This window comes from Corvus hawaiiensis, chromosome 18, assembly GCF_020740725.1.
Source record: "Corvus hawaiiensis isolate bCorHaw1 chromosome 18, bCorHaw1.pri.cur, whole genome shotgun sequence".
NCBI lineage: Eukaryota > Metazoa > Chordata > Aves > Passeriformes > Corvidae > Corvus > Corvus hawaiiensis.
Window position 1 is genome coordinate 10,816,245 of NC_063230.1, and position 13,831 is coordinate 10,830,075.

The 13,831-nt window shown below is 43.8% G+C and overlaps 1 protein-coding gene across 6 annotated transcripts in view; it reads right to left on the bottom strand.

Annotated features, from left to right (window-relative positions):
* KIAA1671 (KIAA1671 ortholog) overlaps nt 1-13,831 on the bottom strand; it is a 65,818-nt gene that overhangs the window by 47,135 nt on the left and 4,852 nt on the right. The window contains exons 1-3 of one of the 6 annotated variants that reach the window (XM_048322416.1): nt 6,337-6,457; nt 5,599-5,731; nt 4,903-5,031 (exon numbers count right to left, since the gene is read on the bottom strand). The exons of 3 other annotated variants lie outside the window; for them this stretch is intronic. The gene's annotated coding sequence lies outside the window, so the exon portion shown is untranslated. Of the gene's footprint in view, nt 1-4,902; nt 5,032-5,598; nt 5,768-6,336; nt 6,458-11,098; nt 11,177-13,831 lie in introns of those variants that run through there. 2 more of the 6 variants (XM_048322417.1, XM_048322419.1) reach the window with 2 other exon arrangements.

Here is a 13,831-nt window from a genome sequence, read left to right on the forward strand (position 1 = left end):
CTCCTTGATACAAATACACTTGATAAAGAGGAATCATGTTATCAATGCCAAGTGTAACATACACTAGACACTGTGTCTCAGTTTTGAAACACACATCTTGGTTTAGATAAATGTGTTTCCTTCTTAATAAAATATCTCTAGTCCAGTTGGCAACATACAAAATTCTGGGCAATTTATAAAGATCAACTGTAAATTAAACTGCAGGAGGATTTCAGACGCTATTAATATTTAGTAATACTACTGTAATCGTACTGCTACAGTTGTAAATCCCTCACCATCAGCTACATCGTGTTATTCCCTCCCTGACCTCCTCTGCCCAGGGACAGTCAGCCGAGCTGCCCGTGCTGCCCCTGCACCCCCATCCCGTGTGACAGAGCCCTCAAACCACTTTGTCCCCAGCTGTGGGCACTTTGTCCCCAGTTGTGGGCACCTTGTCCCCAGCTGTGGGCACTGTTTCTCTCCACGCCCCCCAAGCAGTGCCCATGCTCCCCTCAGCTGTGGCGGATGCATTCTGCACACAAATGAAATTATAAATGGTACTGAAGTGTCTCTAGACATCCTCCTGCTTTTAGCAGAAAGGCTGGCACACGAAGACCTGGCTCTTCCCTGCTGCTCTTCTTCCTCAGCTTCCAAACACCTGCGACTGGGATTTTTCCTGGGCCAAGCTGAGCCACCACAGGGTGTCACAGAGATGCACACACAAACACTGCTCCAGGCCCCTTCAAATCTTAATGCCCTCAGGTGTTGCTTGCATTTTTAATTAAAAGATCCATCATTACAAAGATTGTTAACATTGCTCATAAGAAATCAAAATGGATTATTCACTTTGCAGGGTTATTTTTGCAGAAAATCATTCGGGAAGGGCTTCACCCCAAACACACCCTCGCTTTGGCACTTGCCCACCCACCACACACACAACTATTATTTACATCACTGCTAACTCCTTTAAGCCTATTAAGGCAACAGCCTGCAGATAATTTTTCCACCGTGAATCACGTGACTATTGCCAACTTCCCCGCTCAGAAACAAGAACGTTCCAAATGACACAAAGCAAAATCATCTATAATCTGGCCCTGAACCTCGCAGCAGATAAACAAGTCCATCTGTCTTCTCTAAGGGTGGAAAGCATAAAAATTCCACAAAGAAAATCTCTCTGCTATTAAAAAACCCAAACAAACAAAAACCAAAACCATGTTTATGACATGGAAATCAAGCAGAAAGCCCGGCTCCAGCAGCGAATACCCACTAAAAATACTCCACAGAAAATCACCAAATAAACACAAAGTTTTTCTTTTTTATATACAACTTTATCTGCAAATCTGCTTCCAGTATAAAAAAATTACTCCCTTATTGTGCAAATACAGGAAGAAGTTTGTATAACTACATGTATCAGCAGCTCCTGAAAACATGGCTTTGTCCATGACTGTGGTTGGGAGGTTGGGACTGGATGATCTCTAAGGATTCTTCCAACCCAAGCCAGTCTGGGATTCCATGATTCTATACATTCCCCTGGCCTGCAGCTTTTCCCTGGCACAAGCAGCCACAGGAGCTACTGGGAGCAGATGACCATAAACCAAGATTTATTTCATCCCTCCTACAAAAGGTTGCCCCCCTGTCTTAAAGGATTCAATCTTTACAAACACTTCTCTCCTTTCTCCTTCCTGTCCTCACTGACCGAACACTGGGGTCAGTCTGCAGCAATCCCTGTCCGTTCTCCCAAGAAATCCTCCTTCTGCTGCTTCCTGCACTTGGAGAGGTGCTGTGATTGGATTAAATAAGAATTAACAGAGCAGATCCTATCACTTACTGTGCACGTACGAGTGTGAGTGCTGACAAGAACGCGACTTACTACAGCACAACCAAAATAACACAAAGAAGAAAAAAAACCACCCCACCTATTCTGAAACTTTCATAACCAAGTAGATCATGAAACTAATTCAGTAAAAAGCAGGCTTTTTCTATTTTTGGGTTTAAGCCTGATTCACATCATCATTCACTGAAATGGAATCCATCAGTTGTACTTAAAAGGACATTCAGGGTCTCTTAAAGGGGAAAGATTAACAAAAATACTTCCACAATGGCTCTGATTTTTAATTTCCCAGGACAAGTTTATTCACAAAGTAAAAACAGCTAATAAAATGCATTTAAATTATCTTTTCCCAGATTCACAGTGAGAAACTCAGTTCTGCTTTTCCATAACGAAAACTAGAAGGTTGAGAATTAAAACTACATATTCCAAATCTCACAAGCCAGATAGATCTGCGAAGCTCCACAGATCATTAATATTAAAATTCCAAAGTATTGCAAAGTTCAGAATATCTTTCCTCCATTTCCCATGTCCAAGTCTCTTGGAAACCTCTAGGTCTTTTCTTTTACAAAAAAACCTAAGTGCTGTTCTTTTGGACATTGCAGTCCAGTCCCATCCCAAGGATGAAAGACTCCACTCTGACATTTCCTCCCACTGCAGAAAAATTAGCATTTCGTTAAATAAAGTGTCCATCCTATAAATAGCAGCATTTACAAGCACTTGTAAATCTCTAATTGCTCCTGCCAGCACAATTGCATAACAATCATCACCTGCTAGAACTTCACCCCCATGCAGCTGCAATAAAGACTAAAGAACTGCAATATTTTCAACCACCCTTTCCATTAAGTGCTGCCATCTCGGTACCACAGTGAAAACTTTACACCTTGTATTTTGCTCTCCATGCTGCAAAGACTGGGCAGTTAAAATGGTAACAAGTTACAGAGCAGCAGCTTCAGTAATTCAAACTGGCCCCACAGAGGCCTTAACATTTATTTATTAAAGCGAAAATTCAATGTTAAATACACTGGTGTGTCCATGTAATGGTCAACATGAATTTAAGATCACATTCCTGATGTAGCAGGACAATCAGCTGAGACAGGGATTCAGGAAAACACCGTGAGGGTGGGGAGGCCCTGGCACAGGGTGCCCAGAGAAGCTGTGGCTGCCCCATCCCTGGAAGTGTCCAAGGCCAGGTTGGATGGGGCTTGGAGCACCCTGGGACAGTGGAAGGTGTCCCTGCCCATGGCAAGGGTGGCACTGGAGGAGCTTTAAGGTCCCTCCCAACACAAACCAGTCTGTGAGTCTGTGATTAATTTATGGTAGAATAGGATTCAACAGCAAAATGCTCCTGTGTGTAACCAGGGCAGAATGCATCGTGATGGCTGTGGGGCACAGGGAGTCATCCTCCAAATTTCCTTGAATTTATGAGACAGAGATGTGTCTGGAGAGAATGATTTGGGGAAAAAATTACATGTAATAATCGGCTTCCACAGCTGCCAGTCCTTGCTATTTTCATAACAATGTCTGTCACACACAAAATGTAACCCAACAGGATTAATGTACAAAAGGGGCAGATTGTTCCAGTTATTTCTAGAAAACAGTTTCAGAATATCATCCTTTAGACAGGTCCAGTTTGCAACCATAGATTTATTACCAACTACCCATTTTTTGGGTATTCAGCTCCAAAAATTTCTGCACTGGGTTTTGGGAGCAATGACCACTGTTCTACAAACAATTCAGGCCAACTCCTTTTCTGTCAAGATCAGCTTCATCCAAGCCAGCTCTTGGTTGGGGATGTTCCTCCTTGTCCATCATGTTCTCCTCAAGAGATCCCTCAAGAGCACAGGGACTACCAGAGCACGCTCGGCATTTCCTCTGACTGCACAACTGCCTCATTACACCCCAATCTCCCACAATTTCCTTCTCCCCAACCCTCTCATTGACAGTTTCACAGGTAACTCTTCTCCTTTCCCAGTTTCACAGAAGGCCTACTTTGTTTTGAAAGTTTCTTGAATCTCAGGTAGAAAAAAACCCCAACCAAAGGAAAATTACATTAAATGTTGATGAATCACCATTTTTTTGGTACCAGAAGCTACATATCCTCACCCTCCTGTGTGAATCACCTTTTACTTCCAGCATTCCACATGAGGGATTCCACCCAGCTCATTAGTGGGTGGGTATTTTCAGAAAGTCCAATTCTTTTGGCAGTTGAAATAGGGAATAAAAGCAAAATCCTGATTTCTGCCAGCTGAGGATGACATTCTGAAGAACAACATGAATTATGGGATAAGGCTGAAGAGAGGCTAAAAGTCTGTTTGGGCAGCAGGTGGGTATTCCCAGCAGGCCTCAAAGTGCTGTTCTGTTTGCTTCTCTCATCAAATCTTTGCTTTTGTGGTCAGTTTCAACTCCTGCTAATGTTCTTTTAGGTTCCCTCCTTGCAAATGCTTTTAAACCACAAAACAAGACCTGCAAATAACCTCCCCATGAAGTTTAGCAGGAAAAAAAGACATTCCAGAAAAAACTGCACTGCGTGCCAGATGAAACATTAAAGATCAGGTTTGGCTACAAGCGAGAAAAACTGAGTATGGAACTGAAAAAAGAAAAAGAAGTCAAATTAAGGCTATTCCAGGAAGATATTTGGTTGTTTCAGGGAGGACTTTATTCTATCTGCAGCTCCCAAAGGTCAATGGGGTCACGTCCCGGACCCAGCAGAGGGTGGGTACTTGAATTTGCCATGTAGTAAATTTCTCCTCAAACCTTTTCAGAATCATCATTCCTCTGGTTAATTGTAACATGGTGGTCTTGTTGAAGGAAGCTTAACTTCACTTTTAACTGTATTTAAAATAAATTTCGGTTAGAGTTAAGATTTTCTGCACAGATTCTGAAGGAATGAGTTAAATCCCTGTCTGTGTCTTTTTCGTATCTTATGCTATACATCATGAATACGATGGAATTAATCAAAAGCTAATTTATTTATATGTCCTTTGAGTGTATGATCTCCATGACCTTGCTTTAAAAAGGTCCAATTTGGCTCATTATTGTTTCAGAAATACATCAAGCAGCTACTGATCCCTCTGACCCCAAGCAGGCAGTACCTTCCAAAGCCCCCAGAACTGGGGCAGGGCTGTGTTTCTCCAGAGGCTCCAGCTTTGAGTGGGAATGCTCTCATTTGGCAGGCACACCATGGACACAGCTGAAGGAGTGTAAGGAGATGGATGAGCCAGCTGCAGCACAGACAGAAATATGGGATTGAAAAACAACTTTGGCATTCTTCCATTTGATACTCCCCTACACAATACCACGCTCGGTACCATGTTTCAGCAGTAAAAGGAGCTTAGAGACCACCCACACCTGGAAATATTTACTGTAACTGTGCATATTTCTTGTCCTCTTGGCAGCAAGGGAAGACGAAGGACAACTGTCTGATCTCAGAGCTGACAGGACGTGGATATCACCACTGGGTTTTGTTTTACTCGCTGCTTTTAGAGCCACCAGCTGCTGCAAATGCTTTAAAAGCAGCAATGATGTAATTGGGACCGTTTTCTCCCGAAACAGTGGTGGAAGCTACTTGGACACTGACATTGGAACTCCTTGATGAGCAAAGGTGCAGTTAAAATAGCCCAGCAGTACAGGGCTGGCAGCCAGTGTGGGGACACCAAAGCTCATGTGAAGCGCAGGAGGTGCAGCACTCCCGTGGGAGATGGGGCTCGGCTGACCTGCTGAGGAATTCAAGTCAAAGGATCGAGTGAAGCAGATCCGTGGGCTTTGGTTTATTGAAAAAATCCACCTACTTGTTACAAAAATAGGCAAGTGCCTCCACAGCACTTTGAAGCCTTCAGAAATAAAGCTGACCCATGGCCCTGTGCCCCCAGGCAGGAATGCGGGGGACGGATCTTTTCACACAAACCCAGCCTCCGAAGGTCACTGTAACACAGAAATAGAATGAGGTGAGAAGACATTTCCTGCTTGCCTTCATGCACAGCAGGTGCTTTTGTGTCAGAAGGACAAAGCCTCTAATCCTCTGATCTGCCTCCTCAAATTCTAACAGGATTTCCAGCGCTGGAAAATGCATTTGTGGCCTGGCACAGTAAACCACCTTCAGAAAGTACAAGCAGCTTGAGCTGTTCTGTGATTGACATGGGGGCACCAGGACGAATTTATAAATGCTGAGCCTTTATACATTCATCTGAGTGTTGAAAAATTAATTAAGGTATTGCCATATGGAGAGAAAAAAAAGTGGTTTCATCCAGACTTTCAGAAAACTTGAGGCTACTGGCCTTGGAGCACAACCTTGAACACACTGAGAGATCACTTCAACAGTTTAACCATCTGGAGAAAATCTGAACCCATAAAACTGAAGGACAAAGGAAACAGGGCGATGGCACAGAAGACCAAAATCGTGACATTAAAAATTATATATGTGTATATATAGCTATGGTGACTAACACGTGTATTCGAGGGCTAAGAATTAACATTCCTTTGCTTCTGCAAAAACAAGAAAGCAGGTTTACAGTGCATTATTTTTATACCTGTACTTGTCCTGACGGACACCTTCGGAAGCTGCACAGTCGCCAGCAAAGACTCATTCACAAAGAACACGTGGCAGCTACTGATAAAACACTCAGAGCAGAGATGCTGCAATAGATTATGCTGCTCCTAAGCTTTCACTTGGACAAAAAGAAATCACAGGATCACAGACTGGCTCAGGCTGGAAGGGACCACAGAGGGTCAACTGGTCCCATCTTCCTGCTCAAGCAGGGTCATCCCAGAGCACATGGCACGGTTCTGGAATAACTCCAGTGAGGGAGACTCCACAACCTCTCTGGGCGATCTGGGGAAAACTGTCACTGCACGTTCTCAATACGAATATTTGTGTACTGCTTCAGCTCTCACAGCTCTGCCATCTGATGTCTTCTCTGATGACTGATTTTCCACTTGCGATCTTAAAAAATCATATGCAAAAAGCTCAGTGTTCAACAGCTTTCGATTTGGCTGCTAATGACACATTTTCTGTCAAAACAGACAGCCGATACTGCGTCGCAGCAATTTCTCCATTCAGTCCATCATTCCACCTTTCAGATATTTGATTAGTCAGAGCACAAGCACGTAGTCGAGCTCAGTCAACAAGCAACTACACTTGAGCCCAAAATACTTGTACCAGGCAGTGCTCTAGAAACAAACTGCAGCTTCATGGGAGAAAGACACTGATAAACAGGGGGTTGGACCAGGTGGTTCCCAGGAACAGATTATTCTGTTCCGTGAACAAATGAACAATTTCAAAGCCTGCTCCTCTGAATCGTAGCAACCTCTGCCCTGAAGATCAAGCCAGCAAAGCCGCAGCACGGCAGTACCCAGCTGGAGATAAGGATATCTCCCTGGTACTGCTGCAAGAGACAAGCACTGTGACAAGAGACTGGCAGAGCTGGCACTAATAAACAACACAACTCCGTCTCCCAGGCAGCACCTCCTTCCCCAGCTCTACAGCAGCAATTCAAGTGCTACGCAGAAAAGATGATCCAACTTTGAACAAGAAAATTATTAACAGTATTAAACTGGATTAATTTTACTCCAGTTATGCCTTTCAGGATACTGATGGAGCCATTAAAATCATTCAGATCAAATGGACATGACCCTCAGATTTACAATTTCCACTCCCGTTTCATAAATAGTGAAAAAAGCATTGGACTAAGGAGAGATGAGTGGATCTATTCTGAGTCAAATAAAATATTGTTATAAAAGCCAAATACTTGGTGGCATTTATCATTCCCTTGGCCAAAATCCCTTATGTCACCCCTCTGTTCTACAACACACTGACATACTGAGACATGAATCTTTTTGCCTCTCAGGTTGTTCCCAATGTTCCAACAGCTCTTTGATCTCTTCCTTGTGTACTGAACCCAGCATTAACTCGAGTAGGATACGGTGCTGCCTCCTGCCAGGCATCCATAAACTGCCCTGAGCTGCACACCCAGAAAAAACCTGCTCTGTCAACAATGTCTGACGTTGTGCCAGAGGAGCTACTGCCGCTGCCTTGATGATAAGGCTCCTCTTTTTCCTTCAGTGGGGACATCTGGCTTTTCACATATGCAGGAAATAGGGTTTTTTCCCCACTTTAATGCAAATGCCCACCTCAGAACCACTGGCTGGGTATTGCCAGCTTGTACACGTGTTCCTCTGGTTACCTGTGAGCAGGTCATTGTTATCAGCAACCCACAAAGGAGCTTCCTCTTCCCCCAAAGCCCCACGAACGGAACAGAGCTCAGAGGGTCGCGTGTGACTCTGAGGAGTCAGAGCAGTGACGCTGCATTTCTCCCTGCTTCTGAACAAAAGGATGTTTAAGCCAGGAATTCTGACAGCAACAAGCCTGCACAAGCATTGTACACTACCTTGTTCTTCAGAAACACAACATTATTCAGCAAAATCAAGGCCTGGAATGAATTATTGATAACACGTACACTATCTAGAAGCTTTATGAGCACTAAACAATCCCCTCCACCTCCCTACATGCTTGAGAAAGCACAGAAAGGGAAAAAATGTCTATTAATTGAAAGACAACAGTTCAGGCACTAAAAACATTAACGTATTTATTGAGGGGGGTGAAAGAAAAAGAAATAGCTAAAGCAGGAAAAACCAGCTCCGAAATCCAAATGGTGGCACCAGGAACCTGGGAGCACCTGGATGTGCACAAACACTCGTGTGGAACATCCCCACATCCAGCACAGGGACAGGGAGGCCCAGGGAACCCCAGGGGCTGCTCAAACCACACTCACAGCTTTGGCACAGAAGAGCATTTTTAACCACAAGTGAACCCCGGGGACTTTTTTACTTTCTGGGAAGTTTTAAGCACAGAGACCAGAGAGGCACTTTAACACATCAAAATGAAGACAGAAGAGTAACATAAAAGCACTTGAAACTCACGGTCCAATGTAGAGACCACCAACATTTTAAGGCAGGATAATAATGAACAGCTGACACAGGCATATTTTGCAGCTCACAATAACGAGGAGGAATGAAAGATCACAGGTTTGTCCTCACCAGTTCATCCAGACCTGAGCGCCTCAGCACGAGCACTCACTTGCCCATGAGCAGCCAGACCAAGAACCTTCCCTCAAATTGCCCCCACCCAGCCACACTCACACCACAATTACAGCAGCCCTGGCACCTGATCCCAGTTTCTCTGGGTATATCCCAGGAAGGGATTTAGTAACCTGAGAATGATCTCACAGTGAATTTAGAAACACCTTTCCGAATTTATTACAAAGAAGGATCCTTTGACTTAAATCTGACTCAAAAGAAAACCAGGCTATACCGAGTTCTCCCAGCTCCCCACCTCATGCCTGTCCCCACAAAGCCACACAGTGAAGCACGACCAACTGATCCCACCATGATCACTGTTAACACTCTGGAAGGCATGAGACGTTCACCAGCCTCAAGAGGCACAGCAAGTCCTGCAGCTACTGAGCAATCTGCTGAGCCAACTCCCTCGCTGACCTTTTTGTTACAGATCTGCAAGTTCAAAGGGTGGCATAAAGCTGTCATAAAAACAGATAACTGGCACTGCATCCAGAATTTCTGCAGGGGGAATCCCACCTGAGCCAAATCAGTTACAGAACAGGAGCCATGCCAATCCAAGCAACTGAATGTGAAATGGCAAAGTTGGAAATTAAAGATCCACACATCCAAACATCTTTCATGACACAGCAGCTGGTACAGGATGCTTCAGAAGTGACTTAGGCACAAAATCAAATGTCTTTTCATTTTCCAGTAATCTGTAGCTTTGAACTTGATGAGCCAACAGGAGACACCCGCTCAGTGAAAAAGATTGGGCAATTTTTTCGTTTTGTTTCACCACATATGAATCAACCAGCAAACCACGGACAAAAGGTCCATGTGAACTACCAGACACAAACTCTGCCCAGGAACTGCCCCGGTCAGCCTGATGAGTTCTCCTCCCCAAAGTCATCAGGTTCAAGAGCCAAAGTGTTCAAAAATCAGGATGAACAAAAAGCAGACAGACAGGATGGAAGAGCTCTGCCTGACCAAACCTGCCCAGTGCTCAGGCAGCGTGTGGCTCTGCAGCAAAGTGATAAACGCCACAGATTCTGAAGTCTAATAAAAGCCACTCCAGCCTACTACAAACACTGTCTTGCACATTGGTTTAGAGCCAATATTGGTTAAACAGTTATAAACAACCTTCTGTTAATTATATATCTTAAAATATACACTCATGCCTTAACAAGTTTTTCACTCCAGCCTTCTGTCCAGATGTGAGCAGGAGCAGAGCCATTGGATCAGCCACGGGCACTGTTTGCAGACAAGTTGTGGTGCTGACTCTCTCTGTGAGCAGCTATAATCTCGGGCTCTGGGAGCTCAGTTCAAATCCAGCTTTCCAGGGTTATTAGACAGGACACGACAGACACAAGAGCACAACCATTTCTAGAGTCAAGGTGAACAAAGATGGCAAAAGCTTTAACCTTAAAGTTACTGTTTTCAGCATTTTTAGAGTGGGAAAAGCTGTTAAATCAAAAATAAAATAAATTCAATGGAACTGAAACAAGAATTTTGGGGACAATCTGAAAAATATACTAACCTGCTCCCTACAGAGCCAAGCTTGTGAAAACACCATCTTAACCAGCCATAAATCTACAGTACAAAAAACCTGGATTCCAGATTAACTGCATTCTACATGATGTGCAACAGTCCCATATCAACAAAGACAACACTCTGTGTGATCATTTCTTTACACATGTATCACACACACGCAGCACAAATAATCTCTGAAGAGTCTGCACGTGCTGATGTGGAAGCAATACTAAAACACATTCCAGTATTTAAGAGCAAATAAGAGAGAAAAGGCTCAGTGTTGTTTGTCAGAGGTGTCACTGGGGCCTAAGTTACAAATGTGCTTCAATAAAGTGCCTTTGGGATAGGAAAATATGTATTTCATCCTAAGGCTTCAGCCTCTCCATCATCTCCTTAGATTTCCTCCTTATGCATAAGCACCAACATGACAGTGACACTATTTAAGCAAATATTTCACATGAAGAACAGATTCAGACTGAGATCTACAGACATTTCCTGCATGTGACAACACAGGCTACAAGAAAACCTCTCCCTGTCCAAAACTAACCCTCTGTGCCCCGAGATCGAGAGCGCAGGGAAAAGGATCCCATGGAATCTGCAAGCACTGCAGAAGCAAAAGGAAGCACAATTCCAATATGTTTAACGACTGAATTAGCATAATGCTCACGAGGCAGAAAGCAGCCTCCCTGACCTTCTTGAAATGCTGACCTGTAACTATTGATGAGCGTTTCCGATGGGTGCTGTGATTCATCCAGTTGAGGAAGGAGTCAAGGAAACATCATTGTCCTGTCAAGTGAGAGCAGGTCAGACACCTCTCCAGCAGCCTGCACATCCACACAGGAACAGGACTAAAACTGTACTTAGGAGAGACACAAAGACCTAAAGTTGTACTGGAGGCTCTGCTGTAATCAGAGTGATTTATTTAATCTCTCCTTCGCAGGCAGCAGCCACAGAGGCTGCAGTGATTTAATTATTTTTTAAAATATTAATTTTGTGAAGAACATTAACTGAACATTATGATGACTTGTAAGAAATGTGATACATAGATCCAAATGTTTTAGAAATATTTAATACTACTTGGCTAAATGAAGATATCTATTATAGAATCACAGAAGGGTTGGAAAGGACCTTAAAGCTCAACTCATTCCACCCCCTGCCATGGGCAGGGACAACTTCCACAAACCAGGTTGCTCCAAGCCCTGTCCAACCTGGCCTTGAACAGCTCCAGGGATGGGGCAGCCACAGCTTCTCTTGGACATAACTGTTACTGCAGGCTCAAACATGCAAAAAACCCACACTGCATCATGTTTACAGCAGGAACAGGATATCGTATTTAGATAGCTCTGCAACCATCATGTTGCTGAAAACATTCTGATGGCAGATTACACTAATATTTGACATTCAGTAGTGCCAATACAGTAAGACACTGTTTGACAACAATAACAACAGTGACATTTCTGTAAGGTCCCCCAGTTAGGGAGCAAGCCAGCCGTGCTGCTCAGCTTCAGCAGAAAGGCCTGTTGTGCTCGTTTGGGTCAATGAAGAATTCCCAGTGTTCTCATGAAATATCAAACAGTTACAGTGACCAGAAATTCCAACTCTGTTTAAAACACGTCCTGGCTTTGCTGGGCTCGTTATGGATGAGGCAGCTTTGTCCATCGAAAGCCTTGTATGGTTGAACATACTCCCAGCAGATAAACATCCCTCCTAAATGTTGGCACAACTCCCTCCCTGCGAGGAGCCGCCCGTGCTAGGGCTGCACTGAGACAGCCAGGCCAAGCATGGGCTGAAGGCTGAGCTCATTAAAAGAGCAGAATAAAGACAAACTTCAAATTCCGCTCCTGTTTGTGCCTTTCAAAGTCTCACCAACACTGTAAAATAACGATCATCCTCATTTTATGACAGCAGGAATAACCAGTTTTAGAACTTGACATTTATTAACATCACTTGTTGAAAGGCATTGAAAGCACATATTTAACCAATACTGTGATTACAAAAACAGTCACTATGAAAATATAAACAGAAGAGGCCGCTGTGTATGGCAACAATGTTGCAGCACTAAAAGCACACACAAATCCTCCTATTTTCATGCACTTCACTAAAACACTGGCAGCTTCCTACCCCTGGAAACTACAAAGGGTAAAATGGTTCGTAACTACCAGAACCAAAGACAAACTAACAAAGCACAGCTTGAGCATCTTCACTTCCCCTCCTCCTCCCCAATGCACTAAACCCATGTAGTTCAGATTCAAACAACAAAATGCAGCTAACTTCTTTTTCTTCTCTCTTTGCCATCCATCTCCTCAGCATCCTGCAGCAGAGCTGGAATTGCCTGTTTGGAGCACAGGCACTTCCCGGAGCTCCGCACAGGAACTGGGTCAAGCCCAGAGCTGGAGTTAGCAGCCCACTCGGCTCCCGGCGATTCCCAGCCCCCAACCAAATGAAAGGGGTGTTTTGACCTGGAAACAAGCCTCAGATCTCCTCCCTGCCCACATTAAAGCTCATCTAATTGTGTACAGTAAGACAAGCCTTACTCCAAAGCTGCCCGTGCTGCAGCATCTCTCTTTGGAAGAGCTGCTGGAGCGCACACGCTTCTTCCCTCCAAGTGAAAACTGGGGAGATACCAAACCTCCAGCAACTGAATTATTTTTTTCTGCTCGTTACACCAGCCTAATGACCATCCTGACTCGTAATTACTACAATAGTAAGAAGCTTTCAGTTCTCACACTGCTGCAAGACCAACACTATCTCCTTTCAGGCAAGCAGCAGCTTTACTCTAGGCCAAAACTGAAGTTTTGGCACTTAATTCTGGTTAGAACTTTTAATGAACAGCTCTGTAAGTGGCTTTAGAGGAGTCCAGATCCCCCACCCCCAGCGTTTAAGTGTGTGCTCATTGGACATGACTCAACCACAAACAAGCAGTGTTTTGGATAATAACCCTCTGTGCCCTGGACTGCTCAAACTGCATCACCACAATCACACAACCCTCAGAAAACATTCATTTCCTCTCCTCAAGCGTGTTTTGTAGAGATGAAGAGCATAAAAAGAAAACTCAATTCCCATTGTCTCAACGTAAGTGTAAGGCATTCAGGAACGGCAAAAATATGTATTAATGATCTCCTATTTATATAGATGCACTGAAAAATATCCCCAAGCTGTTTGAAAGCTTCTTTGTTTGCAAAGTTCCAGCATTACATGTTCCCAGAACAAACCACAGACAGCGAGAACCAAGAAAATACATCTCTTTCATTTGAGAAAAGAATCTAAAGATAAAGTATGCGCCCAGAAACAGCTTAATTTTAAGAGTCTGAATTCTTTATGCCTAGGCCTGAGGAAAATCATCACCCAGTAGACTTAAATATCCTTTTGTGATCAGATGTTCAGGTCATACCAATCATGAGAATAAAAGGGAAGCATTAGGGGTTTTTTTAAGCAATAGCT